Source organism: Furipterus horrens, unplaced genomic scaffold (genome assembly GCF_987537825.1).
Source record: "Furipterus horrens unplaced genomic scaffold, mFurHor1.1.pri manual_scaffold_4, whole genome shotgun sequence".
Lineage (NCBI taxonomy): Eukaryota > Metazoa > Chordata > Mammalia > Chiroptera > Furipteridae > Furipterus > Furipterus horrens.
In genome coordinates, this window is record NW_028327174.1 from 158,588,406 (window position 1) to 158,611,516 (window position 23,111).

Below are 23,111 nucleotides of genomic sequence, written 5' to 3' on the forward strand. Positions count from 1 at the left end.
GGCGAAAGAGAGAGAGAGAAACATCACTGTGTGGTTGCCTTTCACTCGCACGCCCAACTGGGGACCTGACGTGCAACCTAGTCATGTGCCCTGACTGGGAATCGAACCAGTGACACTTGGCTCACAGGCTGATGCTCAATCCACTGAGCCACAGCAGCCAGGGCCCAGGATCAGTGCTTTTTAAATACCTGACACGTAGAAACTGCTTGACCAACATTTATTAGATAAAATATATTTACATTTGTTATTCATAATAATAACAATTTTATCAGTCTATTTGAGCTGTTATAACAAAATATCATAGACTGGGTGGCTTATAAACATCAGAAATTTTTTTTTGACAGTTCTGGAGGCTGGGTAGTTCAAGATTAAGGTGCTGGTGGATGCAGTGTCTGGTTATATCCCACTTTCTGGTTTATAGACAGCTGTCTTTTTGCGGTAACTTCACATTGCAGAAGGGGCAGGGTTCTCAGGGGTCTCCTCTATAAGGGCACTAATCCCATTCCTGAGGTCTCTGCCCTCACACCTTAAGCACCTCCCAAAGGCCCCATGTTCTACCATCACATTGGGGATTAGGGTTCAATATAAAATTTTTAAGAGACATAAACATTCAGTCTGTAGCACGTTTCTATAGAGCACAATTCATGATTAACTTCTCAAGGATGTGATCTCATTTGATGACTACAACAACCCAATGAGTTAAGTAAGGAATTGTTTTTAACTCCATTACAAGTTGTGTCTTATCCTTGACCCAGTATTACCCAAGCTATACTCTTCTACTTCTTACACTGAAAGAAAAACTTGTTAACAGAAACATTTTGTAGCCTGCGTAAGTGTTTATTTTTATGGTAGATAGATAATTGAGAGAATAGTCACTATAGGTTATATTTTCAACTTTTTAAAAGCCTTAGAATCATAAAACAGTAAAGGAAACGGGAGCCTTTAGAATCAAATCTTTTGATTTCACAGGTGAGGAAGCTGAAGTCACATAACTACTTAGTAGAGGCAGATTTATAACCTGTGTCTCTGGATTCCTCTGTTTGAATGGATACATCAGGATTTATTAATGGGGATGCCTGCCTGAAAAATTCCATGTCTCTCAAATAGCAGATCACACAGATCTCAAATGCACAGCAGGAACCTGGATTGTGGAGGTTTCTCTTATAGACTGTGTCTCCTGTAGACACATATATTCCAGAAGCAGGCTGGCTTCAAGGACATAAGAAATAGCACATTCAAAAAACTATGTGTATGCCTATTCTTTTATACCAATATTGAACAATACTATCTAGGTGTCCAAATATAAGAACTTGTTTTATTTTTCCCAGAAGAGGAAGCAAGGGTCCAGAGAGGTTAAATTTTGCATAGGATTTTGTTAGCCAAGTCAACATCTGTGTGCTTCCTAACAATGAGTCATCGCTATTTGTAAGAAGTAGGGCAGGAGGGCAGCTGGAATTTCCCAGCTCACTCCTAGGTTGCTGCTTCCTGTCTTTGCTGCTCTTTATCCTCCGTGGCACAGCTTCTTTGACAAAAAAGGGAAACAGAGAGTACCCCAGATAGTTGCCTATACTGGCTCAGAGGCCTACAGCTTGTGTTATGATAAATTTAGGGCAAAACAATGTCTAACTTGAATAACAGTATGAATAATTGGATCTCTTCCCAAGATTTATTGCTCAATATTTCACCCAGAAAGGAACACTGACCACATTCAACCAATCAAAGGCCAGCTGTGACTGACAAATGCAAAGCTTGTCATAGGTGACAAGCTCAGTGGCTACATCATCGCTGGAAGAAAGAAAAACACTTTGAGCTATTGTACTTCTCTGCTTGTTCTCATGAAAAGAAATCCTTAAAACCAAAAACTAAAGAATTGTTGATGCACCAAGTATCACCCACTATTCTTATTTGTTCCTGAATCTTGAAAGCACTAGGCCTTCATTCAGGAGGGCGTGTGAGTGTGTGTTCTCTAGAAGTTGGCAACCCTGAGCATAGAAGGGAAGGAGCTTGTTGAAGATGCATTAAATTTCTGTTGAAGTTAGCACATCTGGGGCACCCACTTTAGATCTTAAAATAACATACTCCCTTTCACAGCTGTTATTTTTGCATTCCCTGTATATAACTTGAAATTATCCAGTGGCCTTCCTTTGAGAAGATTTATCATATCTTATTGATCCTCTCACTGCCTAGGACAATGGGGAGCACAGGTAAAAGGTGCAACAGATAGTACTGAAAGTAAATTAACTTTATGAATTCAAAGTTTTAGGAGACCACTTAAACATGCAAGCCTTTGTCTCCAAGATTTCACCTGCCAAGGGAAAAATCAGGAGTTCGTAGAGTCACAGCGGGATTGAATTTTAGCATCCCTTCATTTTATAATTGGCATTTGTGATTCGAAGAGCTCTCTTTCCTTCTCTGTTTCTTAAAAACAAAGTAAATCAAGACAAAACAAAAACAAAACTAAGCTAAACAAAACCCCTGTGACTTAAAAAAAAAAAAAAAACGAGATAAAAATAATGTTTCTTGTGTAGACCAGTAGATGTTCCTAACGCAGGGCACAGGGCGGATGGAGAGACAGAAGGGGGAGGTCCCCATTCTTTCTTTACTGCTGCTCAAGCCCTGGTGTGAGAGGCTTGGACAGCACAAGTGGTCAACCCAGCAGGAAAATCCAAGCTCCATGTCCACCAATCCCTTAGAAAATACTTGGTTTTAGGGTTGTGCATATCAGGTAGTGTGGTTTACCCATGGGAGTATAGACCAAGGAAAGATCCATTTAGGCCCTGGAATTGGTCTTAATGTCATTTGGATAGAGAATCCAGGGTCTTGGCTATCAGGAGCATGGTCTGGGTGGGGAGCGCTTCTGTATTAGGTGCACGTAGGGTCCTGTCACGCATGTTCTCTCTACCTCTTGGACACCTTGCCCCATGAAAAGCATGGCTGGAAGAAGTTCCTTGGAAAGTTAGGGTTCAGGGCAGAATTTCCAGTTGCTCAGATCTATAGACAGTACTGTTTTAAAAAATCACCTTAAGAACTTTTTAAAAATTCAGGTTCCTAGATTCTACTTCCAGATATTCTGACGTAGCACTGCTGTGCAACCAGAGGTGGATATTCAAGTGCTTCCTTGTTTTGCTCTGCTCCTCATGGGGATGTTTACCATCAGCAGAGAGGCCTCTTTCCCCTGCCTTCCCCCAGGCCCTGAGTGACTCACTTCTCCGGTTGCTGGACTCCCTTTGTTATAGTTGCCAGCACCCCTGCTGTGCCTTTTGCAGACCTGGCTTGCTCACTATATGCCCACACTGTTCTGTTTCCTGCTGCCACGGCTGTGGTTTGTTCTGGCCCTTGCTTGTTGTAAGAGGACTTGTTATTGTTCCCGTTGCCACTGTTATCAAGTGCAATCACTGGGCTGTTTCTGTTGCAAGATGAAAGGGGTTCCACTTCTGTCAGCTAGACTTAGGAGCTCTTTTACTAAATGACAATGGTACTGTGGAACCCCTACCCTCCAAACATGGACTCATCATTTCTACCCCTATTGATAAAACTTCTACCTGTTCTCTGAGACCTAAGATTGGGCCCATGTGCTTTAGTATTCCCATTTTCTTGGGGCATCTTTCCTCGGGAACTTAGGGCTGCTGTTCTGTCCCCACAAAAGGTCCTGAATCTGAATATCCCAGACTTGGCTCTAAGCCCTAACATCCTTATTCTCTTTGTTTTCAGGAGTTCACATTACTTTCTAAATTTCTTGGATTCCTGAGTCAGTTAGGCCTGTAAATTAAACTTTACTATGATTTTTGTCACATTTACATGATAGATTTCTTTTTTAAATATGTTTTTTGATTGTCCCATTACAGTTGTCCAAGTTTTTTCCCTTTCCCCCTCCATCCAGTACCCCCATTCCCTCCAGCAATCCACCTCTTAGTTTATGTCTGTGGTCTTGCATATACCTTCTTTGGCTTCTCCATTTCTTATACTGTTCTTAACATTCCCATGTCTATTTTGTACCTACCGATTTGTGCTTCTTAATCCCCGTAACTTTTCCCCCATTCACTCCCTTTCCCACTGATAGCCCTCCAAATAATCTCCATATCTTATGATTCTGTTCCTGTTCTGCTTGCTTGCTTAGTTTGTCATTTGGATTTAATTATTGATAGTTGTGAATTTATTGACATTTTAATGTTCATCATTTTGATCTTCTTCTTTTTAAAAAATATAATTCCTTTTTGCATTTCATATAATAATGGCTTAGTGATGATGAACTCCTTTAGCTTTACCTTGTCTGGAAAGCACTTTCTCTGCCCTTCCATTCTAAATGATAGCTTTGCTGGATAAATCTAGGCTGTAGGTCCTTGCTTTTCATCACTTTGAATACTTCTTGCTGGTCCCTTCTAGCCTGCAAAGTTTCTTTTGAGAAATCAGCTGACAGTCTTATGGTAACTCCTTTGTAAGTAACTTTCCACTTTTCCCTTGCTATGTTTAAGATTCTCTTTTTATCTTGAACCTTCGGCATTTTAATGATGGTGTGTCTTGGTGTGGTCCTCTTTGGGTCTAGCTTGTTTGTGACCCTGTGCTTCCTGGACTTCTATGTCTATTTTCTCCACTAGGGAAGTTTTCTTTCATTATTTTTTCAAATAAGTTTTCAATGTCTTGCTTTTTCTCTTCTCCTTTTGGCACCCCTATGATTTGGATGTTGGTATGTTTAAAGATGTCTCAGAGGTTCCTAAGCCTATCCTCATTTTTTTAAATTCCTTTTTCTTCCTGCTGCTCTAATTGAATGTTTTTTTCTTCCTCGAGTTCCAGATCATTGATTTGATTCTTATCTTCATCCTCTCCATTGTTGGTTTCCTATAAATTTTTCTTAATTTCACTTAATGCAACCTTCGCCCAGGTCTCTTTTACGGCATTAAACTACCCAATGAGTTCCTGGAGCATCCTGACCACCAGTGTTTTGAATGTTACATCTGATAGTTTGCTTATTTCCACTTCAATTAGTCCTTTTTCTGGAGTTTTGATCTGTTCTTACATCTGGGCCATATTTCTTTGTCTCCTATTTGGCAGCCTCCTTGTGTTCATTTCTGTGTTTTAGGTAGAGCTGCTTTGACTTCTTGCCTTAGCGCACCTATTAAGTTGTATGGGGCAGAGCCTTAGGTAATCACTAGGCCAGGGCAACCCCTCTCACCACTCTTGCTCTGTATGGGGGAGGGTTCACAGAGGGAACAATGTTGCTGCCTGGCCTCTGGAATTTTGTCTGGGAGGAAACTGTGTCCCTACTTGTGCTTCACTTTCTCTCCATCTGCCACTGGTGCCCTTCCTGCTGGTGCCCTAGTGCTGAATCCCAGAGGGGGTGAGTCTGCATGAGTCCTAAGTTTGTTGTGGGCTTTTTAAGAGGACACAGTTTCTTCTGCTGCCCCAACTCCCACCATTTTATACAACTAGAAGTGGTGGAGATTTATCCTCCTGGCTGTGGGTCTCCCAGCTGGGTGGTCTGGACTGGGACTGGGATCCCTTGCTCCCTAAGGAATCCCTTCAGTTTTTCATCCACCACACATGAATGTGGGACCCCTCATTCCTGTCTCCACACCCTTCTGCACCACTATACATCTCCGTGCCACTCTGTGCCTCCCCATGTCTCCACCGTTGCTACCTGTCTGGATGAATGTGGCTTCTTTAAATCCTTGGTTGTCAGACTTCCACACAGCTCAATTTTCTGACAGATCTGGGTGACATTTGTTTTGTAGTGTAGCTGTATTTTTTGCTATAGTTGTATGCAGAGACAAGGCATATTTACATATGCCTCCATTTTTACCAGAAGTCCTACATGATGGATTTCTTAACAGGATTAGATAAATAATTGCAAAGTCATTCTTTACTATTTTTGTGTACTTATAAAAGATGTGATAAGCATGAAGATTGGACAAGGCCAAAAATTATATAATTATGTATTTATTTAAAAAATATGACAAATTATGGGCCCAAAACATGAAAAAGTTAGGAGATATTTAGATATTGAACAAAAATTTCTATGACTTTGTGAGTAATAAATTCTGCTTTGGTATACCTATGCATCATAAAATAATGCCTGTGCATTGTCTTTAGTACATGTGTCTATAAATGTAATATAATATAATATAGTATAATATAAATGCATTTGTCAATTTTTTTGGTATCATATGTTCTAAAATAATATTTTGAGATATTCATTCAAGTTTGTTCCCAGGTTGATTTTTTTCTTTCCTTGCCTTTACTATGTTTTATTCAATGACATTTATTGCTTCTGAGAAGAAGTGACTCAGAAGAGCACTTAATAGAGAATCTAATGTTTGTCCTTTGAGTAATAAATCCACTGGTCTGGACATAAGAGAAAAATTGTAGAATAAAACAATCAGATGAAACCAGTTTTGCCCACCAGCAACTAGATAAAAATTGGCAGGAGAAAGGAGAGAATCAGAAGGGAGTGAAGACTTGGAACCCAGATAAGGGTTTTGCCCAAGTTCTGAGGGTAGAGGGTAAGAGCTACTCCCCCCACTATCTCTCTTCTGAGATTTCAATGAAATGCATGCAAGTTCTTCTTATTGTGTTTTTTATGTCTTTCACTTCCTCCCTTGTATGTCTCATTTTTATGCCTTAGTGTTTCATTCTAGATAATTTGTTGTGACCTATCTTTCTGTTCCTTGATTCTTTTTTCAGTAGTATCTAGTATATTGTTAAATCTCCTTATTGAATTCTTGATTTTAATTATTTTGAAGTTCTAGGATATCTAATTTCTTTACTGTTTTCTGTAAGAACTTTAAAGCTTTTCTTTTATCTCCTTGAACTTAGCAAACATAGTTCTATAGAAACATTTTTAAAAAATTCCAATATCTAAAGGCTCTGGAGTTTATTTTTGTTGCCCATGGTTACACATTTGTATTATCTGATCTCTACATATGACTGGATACCTTGGGTGTATGCTGGACATTTTTTTGGCAAACAATTTTCCAAAGACAAAGTGTACAAGTAATTGAAGTTTAGAATGATGTTTGTTTCAACCAAAGAAGATATTTAGTTACTTTAGCCAGGTGCCTGGGGACACTAATAATTCAAAACAAATAATTCAGGTTCCAGGTGATATTTTCCAGGTCACCTAGAATATGTATAGTTCATAAAAGGAATAGTTTACTCTGGCTTATCTTTATTTGTAAGGTGGTGCTCTTTGGCCTACCAGTCTAAAGTGAGGTATAGTTTATGGGATTCCTACTTTGTCTGGCTCTAGACTTGTTTAACAGCTTTGTGAAGGTACCAAAAGTACAACTCGGCCTTTTGGCTGTCTCTCTCCTATTAGCAAATATTTCCAGTTTAAAAGTGGCCCCAAGTACCCAAGCTCATCTCTTAGCATTCCTATCCCTTCTGTGTTGGGGACTGGTAATTCATCATATCATATTAGCCATTTATGCTTCCAAGATTTTTGTCTCATAATATTTCATCAAGCTATCTTATTCATCTTTTGTGAGAGGATTGTTTCTCATTACCTAGTCTGCCAGGAGAAGCAGAAGTAAATTTTGACTTAAAAATGCTTTATTGGACTTAACACCAAGTCATCTTGAGGCTATGGCCATGTCTCTGTGAAAAAAAAAAATGGTGAAGTGAGATGAAACAGACTATCAGGAGCCATGCTGATTTCGGGCCAAAGGCTGGTGAGACTTTAAAAAGAGTACTGTAGTATATTTTAATTTTCTTGGACAGATTCAAATTAATCTTCAGAAAGACAAAATGCAAATGTAGTCTTGTAAGAACTTGCTGATGAGACTGAATTTTCTGAGTGCTTGAGGAATGCCTGAGAAGGAAAAGGCAAAGTAATCTATTTTTAATGATCCTATGGCTCAGAATTTCTAAATGGGAGTCAGTCTACTAGGATGGGTTTGGGCTTACTTGGCATAGAGGATCCTGTTATTTTGACAATCTAGCTTTTATCCCTGAATCTGCATACATGTAGGACTAGGGGTAGGGGTGAAGGGAAGAGTGTGCTTTGTAGAAGGAAGCTACATTCAAGAGGAAGGCCTGATTCTTCCCTAGCCTTGGAAAGGAATGCTAATGAGCTAGCTGCTAGGACCAGCTCAAGAGCCCCTCTTCTTGATTTACTTATCAAAAGCCGAGCACCTTGTTGTGGAGTGTACTTAAAAAGAGAACTCCCATAGATCATAATGCATAACTTGAGACAAGCTTGTGAGATCTTGAGGAACGCAAGAGAGATCCCTGGCTCTGAAAGCACATTTGGGCAGCCAGAATGATTTACTTTTACTCAGGTAGATAACTGCTTCAGAGATTGGTTGATAAACTGAAGGAGGAAGGGGACATGGCCTGGCAATCCATGGGTATGAGTTGCTGCTTTAAGCAGACTGCTGCTTCCTTCACCCCTCAACCCCTTATATTCTCCTGAACATAATCTACTAGAGATATCTCCCAGCAACTGTCAGAGTTGTGGCTGAGAGCATGCAGGCAATCTGATGAGTCTGGGGAGATGCCAGCCACACAGCCTTGCACTGCCTGTCATGTGAGTGTTCTTGTTCTGGAGAGACAAATGACAAACTCAAAGCAGAGACCCATTTGAGGTAGCTAATGCAAACAATGAGAATTTATGATAAAGATATAGAACATTCACAAAATCTAAGAGAAATAGCTAAGCCTTGGGGAAAAACTAGACCAGAGACTTGAATACCTCTTCCTATATGTGTCTAATTTCAGGCTTTTTTTTTTTTTTCTCTCTTTGTGGACTGGATTTATCTACTTTTTCCTGCATATATGGAAAAATACAATTGCTGAAAGTTACCAACGTTATATATTAAACCTCCATCTACCTGGAAAGAGACAGCTGGCTCTTTCTTCTCTTTTCCAGTTCCAGAGTGGAGTCAGATGCCTTCTCCTGGCCCAACTGACTATGATCATGGAGTAGGGCCATGAAACAGAAATAAGTCATTAGGATTCTTCCCTTTAACCAACAGGATGAACAGGAGTTCAGAGGAAAGGTGGTGGAGACATGGAGGAAGGTGCTAAGAGATGATCAAATTATTATATTTATAAAGATTCTGGAAAAGTTCTTCACTCATGCAACCAAGAACTGGTAAACAATTAAAAGCTTGTATCCATGAAGATATTATAATTGATTGGTTAATAGCTAATATAGCTGTGGATTATGTAATTTCTTAAGTTTGTGGTTGGTATTTGAATTTATGTATTACTTTGGCATATAGAGAAAAACCATAATCAGAAAATATATTTATGAAAATATTAATGGAATCATATATATTTAGTTCCTGTGAGAATGTCTAGTTTAACATCGTTACTTTACTGATGAAAAACTGAGAGCTCAATTCGCAAGACTGTAAAAAATTTTAAAGCCACTTCTATATTTTCATTCTGAATGCTTTCTAAAAAATCCCTGAAGATAGTGGTTAAGAAATAAAAAAGACCAAAGACCAATAATGTAGCTGAAATCCTGTTATAAAGATTTAGAGTCCTCAAACAATGGTGAAGAAAAGGGTCATTATTAATTTTTTGATACCAATGTAGAAACAGTTTATTTTTAGTATCACTACTCTTGCTTCAGGTGTATATCTATTTTCTGTTAAGCCAATCCTTGCAAATTGTCCCAATTCTTGGACAAAGATAGTTGATTCATAGGTCTCTTAGAGAGAAAAACTAGTTGGGTGTGTTATAGCCACATGAATCATGTGGGGTATTGCTTAAAGCTGTATTTGTCATGGATGAAATAATATTTTCAAGGGAAACTGTAAGTCTACCTAAAATTACACAGTCCACCTTTGTTCCAAGGAATTCATCTTTTCAGTATGTTATTGAATGTGTTACAAAAATCCCTTGTAAACTATTAGCACTGCTCCCAGAATTGTGAGAATTCATCTCTGGAAGTTTGGATTTCTCTTGGAAGCTCGTATTTTCATCATTATTTTAACTGTCTTCTCAAATCCTCTTAATAACGAATTGCATGTCTTCTTACCTTGGCTGCATTTAAACTTCTCCACTTATTGCATTTCTGTCTCCCTCTAAGCCAACTCATAAACCTCAGTTAAGTGAATGTACTTGATATAAAAATTGCGTCCTTTTACTTTCTGCCTCGAGAACTTCAGTAGATCCATATTACCTCCAAAATTAAATTCTAGCCACTCATCCTGAATTTCAGGGTTCTACAGCCTGACATATCTAGTTGATCTTGTTTATAATATGTGTTCTTTACCTCATGAAGGAGATAGGAAGATGGGGTTCACTTTGTGTCCTAAACATTTCATGCTCAGTCTCTACTATCAAATTTTATTCCACATATTTGCCTTTCAGAGGCTGATGTGATTCTTCCTTAAGATGCAAGGATAAAGACAGTAAAATCAGTGATGGCCAGACCAACTTTCTGCCAGGAATCTGCCTCAGTGAGGCTTGCTTATCTTTGGCTACATTTGCCCCTGAATTTTTACTTTTTACTTCTTTAAAATTTTGTTTTTATCTTCACCAGATGACATGCCTATTGATTTTAGAGAGAGGGAAAGGGAGGTAGAGAGAGAGAAGGAGAACAGACACTGGTGTGAGAGAGAACCATTAATCGGTTGTCTCTCATATTGAGATCAAGGACCTAACCTGCAACCTAGGTATGTGTCCTGACTGGGAATAGAACCAGCAACCTTTCTGTTTACAGGATGACACTCCAACCAACTTATCTACCCAGTCAGGGCTTTTATTATTTTCTTTTAATTTCACCCCATCTCCAAGCCAGGAACTATGTCTTTATAAAGCTTGTTCTCAATGTTTATCCTCATCCTTATTATTTGTAAGCTGGCACTTAGGTCTGCTTCCATCTCTGCAATCTGATCCTGTCTCTGCAGGGACTAGTTGGTGGTCATTTCTTCTTGTCCCTAATCATTATTTCCAGACTTCATCATGCTCATTTTCATGCTTCTCTCTTTGATGGCTATAAACCACTAGCACTCAAGTGAGAGGCCACATGATGTAATAGTTAAGAGCACAGGTTCTGTACGCAAACTATCTGAGCTTGTAACCTAACACTGTGTGACTGAGGCAAATTACATAACAACTCCATACCTCAGTTTTCTTATCTGTGAAATGGAGCTGAACAGTACCACTTCATAGGGTTGTTGTAAGGCTTACTTGAGTTAATACAAGCATATTGAGACTTCTGGTAAAGATGGCAGCATAGATAAACAAGGCTCACCTCCTTGCATAACCACATAAAAATTACAACAGAAATATAGAACAACCATCACTCAGAACCATCAGAAATCAAGTAGAATAAAAGTTTGACAACTATGGAATTAAAGAAACCACAACCATCCAGACTGGTAGGAGGAGTAGAGACATGCAACAGGCTGATCCCATACCCACGTGTGGTGGATAAAAACTCGAGAGGAATGTCTTGGGAGTAAGGAGGCCAAGCCCCACACCAGCCCCTCCAACCCAGGATTCCAGTGCCAGGAAGATAACTACCCATAACCTCTGGCTGCAAAAACCAGCAGCGATTGAGTCAGTGGCTGGAACCTGTAGAGTACCAAGCAGTTCCCCTTAAAGAACCCACAAAGGACTTACTCAGATTCATTCCTTCTGAGTTCAAGCACTGGGGTAGTAGCTTGAAAGTCACCAGTGACATATAGGGAGGAAGTGAAGATTCTGGCATCAAGGTGAAAGCTGGAAGAAAGTGTTTTCCCTGACAAAAGGCAGGCAGAGGCCATTGTCCATTTTCTGGGCCTTACCCCACAGAGCCACAGAGCTGGTAGGCAGGTGCTGTATCTCAGACTCCATCAGCCTCACTAACACAGTTTGTCCCACCTTGGAAATCCCCTGATACCTGTCCCACCCAATTTACAGGCCCACCCAAACTGTTAACCATGACTTTTCCATATGAATGGCTGGTCTTGGCTAATGTTTCATAATTCCTAAATCCTTTCAAGCAAGCAGCAGCCCATCTCAATAAGCCCCCAGCCCCTGTACTCTTGCTAAATGACCCCAGGCTCAGCACTATCAGAAGCCAGCTTAGATTCACAGCTTGGCTTTGCCTGGGAATCTCCAAGCCCAGCACAAGTAGAAGCCATCTCAGATTGCTTTATAGCTCACGCAGGGTTACCTCAGGCAGAACACAGATGGGGGCTGGCCTTGGTCTGCACTACATGGGAAACCCCAGAGTCTGTGCACCCAGTGGACAGCTACAGACCACACTGGAGTACCACCACCCTGCCCCTGCACACCTGATCCTCCATGGAGGGTACAGGTTGATGGTCAGTGGTAACAACCAGTCCTTGCAGCTGACTAGCCTCAGTAAATCTCTCCCACTGACCTGAAAACAGCAATTAAGGCTCAACTACAAGAGGAGGGTATACCCAGCCCAATTAAAGGGTACATTTTGAGTACACAGCTTGGGTGATGGGGGGAGCTGTGCCACTGGACTGTACAAGACACCTACTATATTAGGCCATGTTACCAAGACAAGGAATCACAGCAGCTCTACCTAATACACAGAAACAAACAAAGGGAGGCTGCCAAAACAAGGAGAAAAAGAAACAAGGCCCAAATGAAAGAATAGATCAAAACTCCAGAAAAAGAACAAAACAAAATGGACATTAGCAATCAGATGCAAAGTTTAGAACACTCTGTATAAGGTTGCTCAAGGAACTTAGTAAGGACCTTAACAGCATAAAAAAGATCCAGCCAAAAATGGAGGATAAACGAATTGAAATAAAGAACAATTTACAGGGAAACAACAGTAGAGTGGATGAAGCTGAGAATCAAATCAATGATATGGAACATAATGATGAAAAAACAACCAATCACAACAATAAGAGAAAAAAATTAGAAAATGAGGATAGCATAAGCATTTTCTGTAACAACTTCAGGCATCATAGGGGTGCCAGAAGGAGAAGAGAAAGAACAAGAAATTGGAAATTTATTTGAAAAAATAATAAAATAAAACTTCCCTAATTTAGTGAAGGAAACAGACATGAAGTCCAGGAAGGTCAGGGTCCCAAACAAGATGTCTGCAAAGAGGCCCACTTCAAGATATATCATAATTAAAATTCCAAGCATTAAAGATAAAGAGAAGATCTTAAAAGCAGCAAGAGAAAAGAAGTGAATTACCTACAAAGGAGTTCCCATAAGACTGTCAGCTGATTTTTCAAAAGAAACTTTGCAGGCAAGAAGGGACTGACAAGAAATATTCAAAGTCATGAAAAGATGGTACCTACAGCCAAGATTGTTCTACCCAGCAAAGCTATCATTTAGAATCAAAGGGCAGATGAAGAGCTTCTCAGACAATAAAAGAAACTGAAGGAGTTCATCATCACCAAATCATTATATGAAATGTTAAAGGGACTTACTTAAGAAAAAGAAAAAGATCAAAACTATGAACAATAAAATGGCAAAAAATACATATCTAACAGCAATTGAATTTAAAAAGCAAACTAAGCAAACAAGAAGAACAGAGACTGAATGCTGGATATGGAGAGCATTTTGATGGTTGCCAGATAGAAGCGGGATGTGGGGGCTTGTGTGAAGGGAGGAAATTAAGACGTACAAATAGGTATCTACAAAATAGTCATGGGGATGTAAAGTATAGGAAATGGAGTAGCCAAAGAACTTATATGCATGACCCATGGACATAAATAATGGTGGGGAGATTGCCTGAGGGAATGGAGGGTGCTAGGTGGAGGGGGCCAAGGGGAAAAAAAAAATTGGAAAAAGTGTAATAGCATAATTAATAAAATATAATTAAAAGAAAAAACATATAAGTATAGTGATTTTTCTTCTCAATTTAGCTGTTTTGACTTTGTTAAATAGAATCAACGACATTACTGTTTTTCATTAAAACTCCTGATTTTTTTAGGGGCTTGGCCAAGCCCTGAGCTGGATTAGTTTCTCTCAGTTAAAGTTTGCATCTGCCTTCCATTTTTCTTTTCAAAGTCAATCTGTTCTTTGATATCCATCTCTAGCCCCATAATCTCTGATTTCTTTTATCTACATGGATGACTATCTTATCTGAAATGTAATCACCCTCATTGGGCTATCTACTTATTTTGATGCTAACTCATATATTAACCAGCACTGCCCCTTAAACAATTTTACCTCTTTATCTTAATCTCTACAACCAAATTAAAAACTTCTAAGGGAGAAGGATCAAAGACCATCCTTTTGAATCATTCATAGCTGATGGGATAGTAGCTACTGAGTAAGTGTTTGTCTGAAAGAATTGTTTGAGTAACTACACTTCCTCAAATACCCTAGAAGCCTTCCAGGATGGTTTTGAGGGTATTAACTTTAGAAGATGAAGCTTGATTAATGAAAATTTCCTGATTGTCAGTGTTCCATGTAGTTCTCATGAATGAGGTATGGCTAGCTCTAGAGAGCAGAAGACAGGATGAACCTTCTTGACATCACTGTTTGTGACTTTAGGAAGAAGTGAGTTCATAAGCTCTGTTAACAGACATAGCCTAAAACTGAAAGAGGGGATAAAGGAAAAAATTATAAAACAAACAAACAAACAAAACCTTCTGACTTATGACATTGTAGGAAACAAGGAAATAGTGACTCCCAAACCAGTAGAAAATCAGTAGTAAAAGGGTAAATGTAATTAGAGGGTCCCAATGGCAAATGTAATTAGAGGATCTCTGAGAAGGAAGTTGGCAGCATTAGCATATTTACAAATGACAGTAGGGGTATTTAGATAATCGTGTTAGATTGTAACTCCAGAGTAACCAGTAATGGAGAAATGGAGGAGAAGGAGAGGGTGGGGGAGCTAAACGCATTACTATAAAACCAGTTTTCTTTGTCTACTTGGCTCGAACATTCTCCTGGCTGAGGGTGTGCCCAACTCTGCAGACTCCTGAATAAATGCCTCGCTTTGCTGCTCAAGCCCTGTGTCCCAGGTTTTATTGTGAGCGTTTCTCACAACATGACTTCTGATCCAAACTCTGACTCATAGATCAGATCATCTTTTATCTTTAGACCTCAGCTTTCTAATGTGTAAAATAAAAATATGGGCTAAATGTTGTGTTGGTTTTCACTGTATGATGATTTTTTTTTTAAATGAGGGTGTCACTTTACATTTTATCTTAATTGTTATGCTGTGTGTGTGTGAAGTTGCCTTTGAGCTGTGAGAAAGTATTTTTCTTACTATATCAGTTTCTCCCCCATTTTAACCAATGACTCCATCATCTGTTAATTGTTTAATAAAAAATGTAGGACTCCTTGTTTTTACCTTTTGTTCACTGTTGCCATCCATATTGTGAGCAAATTTTATCAAGTCTTCTTCAAATACAGACTCCAAACTTATCTGTTGGGTCTCAGGCCTATCCACTACCTTTCATCTTTCTTGCCATCAACTTAATCCAAACTGTAACAATTTTTCATTTAGTTTATCAAAATAATCTTCTTATTGGTTTTCACATTTTCACTCTTGCTTTCCTACCATCTATTTTTCAGCACTGTAGCCAGAGTTATCTTGTAAAAACAAATTTGGTCACACTATCCTGCTTAAAATACTTCTTTTTTGTGCTCAGAATAAAATTTAAATTTATTTCCATAGCCAATAAAGTGCTATATGATTTGGCCCTGTTACAGAAACAGGGGAGTCCAAAAATCCCCAGAGTTTGCGGCTGGGGGATGGGGAGAAGGAAGCATCTTTTCAGAACGCCTCCACATGCCTGGGGCTGGTGGTTAATGTCTCTCTCTCTCTCTCTCTCTCTCTCACTCCCTCTCGCTCTCTCGCTCCCTCCACACAGCTTGGTGAAGGGGCCTTCTCCATGTGGAATAAAGAAGCTAAGTTCTCCATGTGGCTTGGAGAAGGGGTCTCCAGGCTGCTTTAAGAGGCTCTCACTATGCGGTTTTGAGGAGAGGAGATCCATGCAGTTTGCAGGAAGAAGGCAGTTTACAAGGAGGCTGAGAATCCAGGCGGTTCTGCATTGAGAGCTGGAGGGCACCACAGCACAGAAAGGACCTCCCCAATCAGAAGAGTGATTGGCAGCTGCTGGTAAAGCTGAACTGTGTTTGGAAAGTAGGGAAACGGTTTCTCTAACTTTTCTAAAACTAGCCTGGTTTGGTAGGGGGGAGGCAAGGATATGTGTTTTTGAGTGTTTTAAAGAACATAAGACTTAACAGAAATCTGCAAATAACTAAATCTATATAACTGTTAAATAAACAATTCTTTTTCTTTTCACTAAACTCTGGTATTGAGAGTTATAATTTTGGCGGCGGGCAATCGGGCCCCTAACTAAAGAGCCCATGGGTTTGTTTTCAATTGAAGCAGCCCAGGGGTTCTGTAACAGCCCCTGCTTATTTCTCCAGACATAATCCAAGGCATTCTCTATTTTATATACTTTCTTCCAGTCACATTTATTTCCTTTTAATTCCTCAAACACACCCTGTTTTTTGTTTTGTTTTTTAAAATAATCTGCAGTGTTTGCCTCTGGCTGTCCTTTCCACATGGAGTGATCTTGTTACAGAAACAGGGGTGTTCCAAAAAAACCCCAGAGTTTGCAGCTGGGGGATGGGGAGAAGGAAGCAGCTTTTCAGAATGCCTCCGCATGCCTGAGGCCAGTGGCTAGTGTCTTTTTTATGCAAAATGGCTTTAATGCATCCAAAGCCTCAGGTAGATGGGAGGAGTCTTGAACCGGGGGACGGTATGGAAAGCACACAGAGCCTACGTAAGGGTCTGTGAATGGTCAGAACGGTTTGCAACGCCCACTGCGTCAGATGACGCAGTCAGGGATATATAAGCAGCTGTGGACATTTTATCTCTCTCTTTCACGCTCACGCGCTCGGTCTGGGGCTCTCGCTCTCTCGCTCTCTTGTGTGCTCCCTCCACGTGGCTTGGTAAAGAGGCCTTCTCCATGTGACTCGGAGAAGGGGTCTCCAGGCTGCTTTAAGAGGCTCTTGCCATGCGGTTTTGAGGAGAGGAGATCCATGCGATTTGCAGGAAGAAGGCAGTTTGCAAGGAGGCTGAGAATCCAGGCGGTCCTGCATTGAGAGCTGGAGGGCACCACAGCACAGAAAGGACCTCCCCAATCAGAATTGAGTGATTGGCAGCTGCTGGTAAAGCTGAACTGTGTTTGGAAAGTAGGGAAGCGGTTTCTCTAACTTTTCTAAAACTAGCCTGGTTTGGAAGTGGGGGAGGCAAGGATATGTGTTTGTGGGTATTTTAAAGAGCATAAGACTTAACAACAGAAATCTGCAAATAACTAAATCTATATAACTGTTAAATAAACAATTCTTTTTCTTTTCACCAAACTCTGGTATTGAGAGTTATAATTTTGGCGGCGGGCAATCGGGCCCCTAACTAAAGAGCCCGTGGGTTTGTTTTCAACTGGAGCAGCCCAGGGGTTCTGTAACAATCTTAGCTGTGCCCTTTGCATTGCCTGTTTCTTCTCACTTTTCAGTTTTAGTACTTAGTAGTTACACTGATGTGTTTTTTGAGAAAGAGAAAATAAACCAAACCCTTATACTTATACATTGGTTTGTCACAATGTGTAATAATATTACAGGTTCACTTTTCAAGCCTTAACTTGGCAAATTTGCCAGTGACTATTGAAATCGATCTTTGACTATTCAGGTTCAAAAGACAGTAAAAACCAATTTGTCAACCTGTCTTTACTCATAGTTATTCAAAGAATAATTTTCATCAAATTTAATTTTCAATGATCTCTTTTACATAAACCAACAGATATAGTTGAAAAAAATTTTAACAAATGAATGCATTTGGCAGAATCATAGCAATCCCGTTGTACAATAATTTCCAGAAATTGTAAAATTGGCCATGTCATTGCTTCATCTGAGATAGATTCCAGTGGCTTTCAAATGTCTTCACTCAAAAATATTTCATTAAATTATCTTCACTAAAAAAATTCATCATAAATTTGTCACATTTGCTTAAAACCTCTGAAGTTCTTCTGCAAAACATTAGAGAAAATCACAAACATTATTTAATCCATTGTTTTAGAACAAGTGCCTATTCTTGGTAAAAATGAGTGATGCACCCAAGTGTCCTTTTTATTTTATTGTTGCTGCTGTTCTCTTCAGAATTTGATTTTTTTTGTCTATGTAAATGTCTGTTTTTTACTTTTGTTGTTGTATATGTATTCGCCTTCTCCATAATTTCTCTACACTGATCTTGAAGGAAAAAATTAAAGCCTGGTGTTTTACACACATTGTCTAAAGCTGATTCTGTCTCATCAAATTTATTTATCGTGATTAGTCTCAACTAAAACTTCATTCCAAAAAAAAAGTTCACAAAAGACAGAAAATTAAGCACCCTGGCTGCTATGGCTCAGTGGATTGAGCGTCAGCCTGCGAACCAAGTGTCGCTGGTTTGATTCCCAGTCAGGGCACATGACTAGGTTGCACATAAGGTCCCCAGTTGGGGGCGCGAGTGAGAGACAACCACACAGTGATGTTTCTCTCCCTCTCTTTTTCCTTTCCCGTCTCTCTATAAATAAATAAATAAATAAACAAGTAAATAAAATAAATAATTTTATTTTTAAAGAAAGAAAATTAGCTTCAAGAAAGAGAAAAATCTGACTGATGTTGTGTGCACATTTTCTTTAGTATCTTATAGTACTTCGAAGATTGGAATTAACTTTCCAAAATTTGTCTTTATTCTGTGTGTAGCTTTAAAATGAACACTCCTTTGTGCCTGGAAAAAACCTTTTCTCTCATGCCTACAATCTGCAGCATTTTCCACCAGTGAATCTTTTCAAAATTGATGAGAAGGAAGAATATATTATTTTGAAGTTTTCAAAAAACATTATACATGAAGAAAAACTTCCAAACTTGTGAAGTTTTCAATGATTTGGAGGATGATTTGTAAAAGACACAGATAAAAACTTCGGGTTAACCTCTTTTATTTTTTACCCAAACCCCACAGTGAGTAATGGCTACAGTTACAGCAGTGTCATATATATGATCGATCGGCAGCCGTCCGTCTCGAGAGACGATGGTGTAGCTTCTTAAGAGTCTATCTGCACCGCCGAGAATGGCTGTGCTGTCCAACTCGGGAGTGACATGGTATCTGTCTCCTCCAGTGTTGAATCGACATCTTGCGATGACGCTGGAGTGTCCTCTCCAGTGAAGCTGAAGCTACAGAGCCTGGGCAGGGTGATATGGAGGGTCTGCTGTTGCCCATGCAGCAGACCCCCCCTCTCTTCGCAGCTGAAGGGTCCAAGGGAAAGACGGAGTCAATACAGCTTGGCTTCAGGTGCGCCGCAGGAGTTGCCGGTGTTGACTACAATGTCAAACCGCCTTAGGGACTCCGGCTCCGGATTTTCTGTCGGGGTTTACTCCCTTAGCCTTTCCCCTGAAGAGGTATGCCGCAAGGCAGTGGAGGTTTTTTGGAGTCAGAGTTTTCCTTCTCTGATGTGCCCTGACTGGAAGATCGAACCAGCGACACTTAGCTCGCAGGCCGACGCTCAATCCACTGAGCCAAACCAGCCAGGGGCTGTCATATATATGACATATATATATATTTATTTTTTTTTATCATAATAAAGGTTTATGTCCAGTCTCTTATGATCCAGTTATGTTGTAGCTTTTATGTGAGTTGGGCAGCAGTTATCCCAGAAATAGGAAAGAAACCCAAGAATGAGTCCTTTCTTTCAAATTTGCCATCTACTATAGACATAACTGAGCACTTCACGTTTGCTCAGGGTGTGACACATCAGGAGAACTAAGAGCTATGAAAAAGCACCAAAGACTTGGAGACACAAACAGAGACCAAAGCTAACTCAAATTATCCTGTACCTCCTTGAACCTAAGATAGAAACAAATACGTGTAGCTGACTGTCTTTATTCACACTGCTGTATGCAATAGAATACCATAGACTGAGGGTGCGGGGCTTAAACAGCAAACATTTATTTCTCATGGTCTGGAGGCTGGGAAGTCCAAGATCAAGGTGCCAGTGGATCTGGTGTCTGGTGAGGTCCATTGCCTAATGTGCAGATGGCCATCTTCTTGTTGTATCCTCCCGTGGAGGAGAGCAGATGACCCCTTTCATGTTTTTTTCTTATAAAGGTGCTAATTCCATTATGAGATCTCCACTTTCATGACCTAATTTCCCCCCAAAGGCCCCACCTCTATATACCACCACTTTGGGGATTTAGGCATCAACGTGAATTTGGCAGGAAACACAAACGTTCAGTTCATAGCACTGAGTCTGTCTGTATTGGAGACTGCTTGTATAACTGGAAGTTCTTTAAATGAACTTCCATGTAGAATTTGGTGTGTCTTAAAGGATAAGTAATATAAATGTGCTACTTAGTTTACATTATTAAAACTCAACAGTAACTGTAGCAGTTGTTTAGAACTCAGATCAACAAAAGATTTTTTTTTTCCAGGAGAACTGTTTTATCATTGAAATTGTTTAGAATTGTCAGTGCAGGATGAAAATAAAAAGCAGACTGATTTTAGTCTGTTTTATTTTTGCTTCTAAGCTTTCTAAAGACACTGCACTGTCCCAGTCCTGGGTACACATACGGTCCTGAGAGCAATGTTCCCCAGCTTCAATACTTATGGCCCCTCCATTTAATCTTAATCTCCAAATTCTCTTTATCTCCCATATAATATTTATAACACTTCACAGTTACAAATTTATTTATATGAAGTATCTGTTTCCTCTACTAGACTGTAGTTTGTATTCTCCACAAGGAAAGAAACTACATCCCTTCTACCTACCTTTCAATTTAGTGCCTTCCACAGCATGTAGCATGTAGTGAACAGGCAGTATTTGTGGAGTAAATGAATGAAGAAAGATTTTAGAATAGTTTAGAGGCCCAAAGTCTACTGTTTCAAAGAAGCAAATGTATTCACAAACATCTTCTCTGGGTTTTATTATCGACTAGAAGTGTATTGCAAGGCTCATATACTTAAGTGTATATGGCTTTATACACTCATATAGTCCCATCATAGGTGATTATCACAGATTATACATCATTTTTTATTAAAAACTTAATTATGCTTTGTCTTCTGTAGTGAGTGCACCATGTTGCATTTTAAATGGATGCCTAATACCAGCTTGAAATCACTGAGACACCACAGGGCAATTAGCCCTGATATCCTGACTCAAAGGTGAGGTGAGACCTTTCTGTAACTTATTGGAAAGTAGATATAGGGAGTAAAAAGGATGGTGGGCGTGGCAGACAGAATAATGCCCCCCAACCCAAGGTATCCTTGCCCTAATCCCTGGAACCTATAAATATGTTATGTGGCAAAAGAAACTTGGCAGACGTGATTAAATTATGGATTTTAAGATGAGATTATCCTGGTTTATCCGGTGGTTTAATGTAATCACAAGTGTCCTTTAAATAAAAGAAGAAGGCAGGAAAATTAGAGAAGGAGATATGTTAATGGAAACAGGTCAGAGGCAGATTTAAAAGTACAGAAAGATTTAAAGGTGCTACTTGCTACTGACTTTGAAAGTAAGGTAAGGGGCCATGAGATAAGAAATGTAAGAGGTCTCTAGAAGTTGGGTGAGTCAAGGAAACAGATTCTCCTCTGGAGGCTACAGAAGAATGCAGTACTGCTGACATCTTATTTTAGTCCAGTGAGATTGATTTGGAACTTCGGGCTTCTAGAACTGTAAGGTAATACATTTGCATTATTTTAAGCCACTAAATTTGTAGGAATTTTTACAGTAATTGGAAACTAATATATCAAACTCTGGAACCAATCTGCTCAAGTTGTTTTTTGGCTGCTCTGTACCTTAAGATGTGGCTGTTTATCTGTTTACTTGAAACCAAAGAGCTAATGGTATGGTGGGTGAGTAATGCTTTTGCTTGGGCCTGATGGGAACTCAACTGTTGGAAAATTTTAGTTTCAGGTAGCAGCTAATAAGTTTACTAATCAATGTATGTAAAAAGCTATTGTTTCAGGAACTGCGGGAATGACCCACTTTGACTCCAGGAAACCAGCAGCAGTTCCACCTCTGTGCCTCAGGGGGACTGCAAGCAATCAAGACGGTATCTGAGCCATTGTACCCCAGGATGAGGTGACCACTGCCCAGGACACAAAGACCACCACCTAAGGCACAAGGACCACTGCCCAGGACACAGATGGAAGAATGCTGCAGCTTTTATCCGATTAACATTTTCCTGAATTCCAAACCCCTTACCCACACTTTTCTTCTCCTTATAAAAAGGGTCTGTTTATAATGGAATTGAAGACAGTCTGTTAGGGTACAAACCCACTGTCTTCTCAGATCACTGACCATCTGAATAAAGAGCTCACAAAGAGTCAATCGCTGTCTCTGTTTATTGGGTCTGGTAGGTGACAGGCAGCATAGACACTGGCTTTTCCTGTTTCAGGCCTGGTAAGGGCATTGTAAACCCTGGATTCAGCAATTACTGGGAAATCATCTTTGCCTATTGAATTACCAGAACCCATGGAAACAGATGAAGTAGAGTACAGTAGTCCCTTTCTATATCGCGGTTCACTTATCGCAGTCTCACTGTACCGCGGGATTTTTAAAATATTATATTTAATTATTTATCATGAATTTTTCACTGTATCGTGGGATTTTGTGGTACTGTATATGTATGTTGTTAAAGTTACATAGGTTTAAGAGTGTAGAATATGTTTAAGACCATAAGTAGTGTTTATTAAAGTGTGGAAAAGGGTAATAAGGGACTGGGAATGGTTTATAAGTGTGTGGGAAAGGTTTATAAAGCCTTAAAATATATATATGAATACTAAAATAAATGAAAGTTTCCTACTTCGCGGATTTTCACCTATCGCAGGGGGTCTAGAACATAATACCCACGGTAAGTGAGGGAATACTGTATTCAGCCTTTGCCCCTGCTTTCTTGACCAGACATTTAGGGAGAGCCTGGCTGGAGTGAACCAAGTTCTATGGCCTTCTAGACACTGTTTTGAAAAACTTCAACCATAAATGGCTATTGAGGGTTAAATTGTATCCCCCCCAAAAGATAGATTGAAGTCCTAGCTCCAGTGCTTGTAACTGAGATCTTCCTTAGAAATAGGATCTTTGCAGATATAATCAAATTAGGAAGAAGTCCTACTGGATTAGCATGAGCCCCACCTAGTATGACTGCTGTCCTTATAAGAGAAGGAAAGAGACAAATACATAGGAAGA

At 39.7% G+C, this 23,111-nt stretch overlaps 1 long non-coding RNA gene across 1 annotated transcript in view; it reads left to right on the forward strand.

Moving 5' to 3' along the window:
• The window catches only part of LOC150013159 (uncharacterized), an 86,480-nt gene extending 64,224 nt beyond the window's left edge, over positions 1-22,256 (forward strand). The window contains exon 2 of the long non-coding RNA XR_016510801.1: positions 21,880-22,256. This is a non-coding gene — a long non-coding RNA (uncharacterized LOC150013159). The remainder of the gene's footprint in view (positions 1-21,879) is intronic.
• Positions 22,257-23,111: the final 855 nt, after the last annotated feature.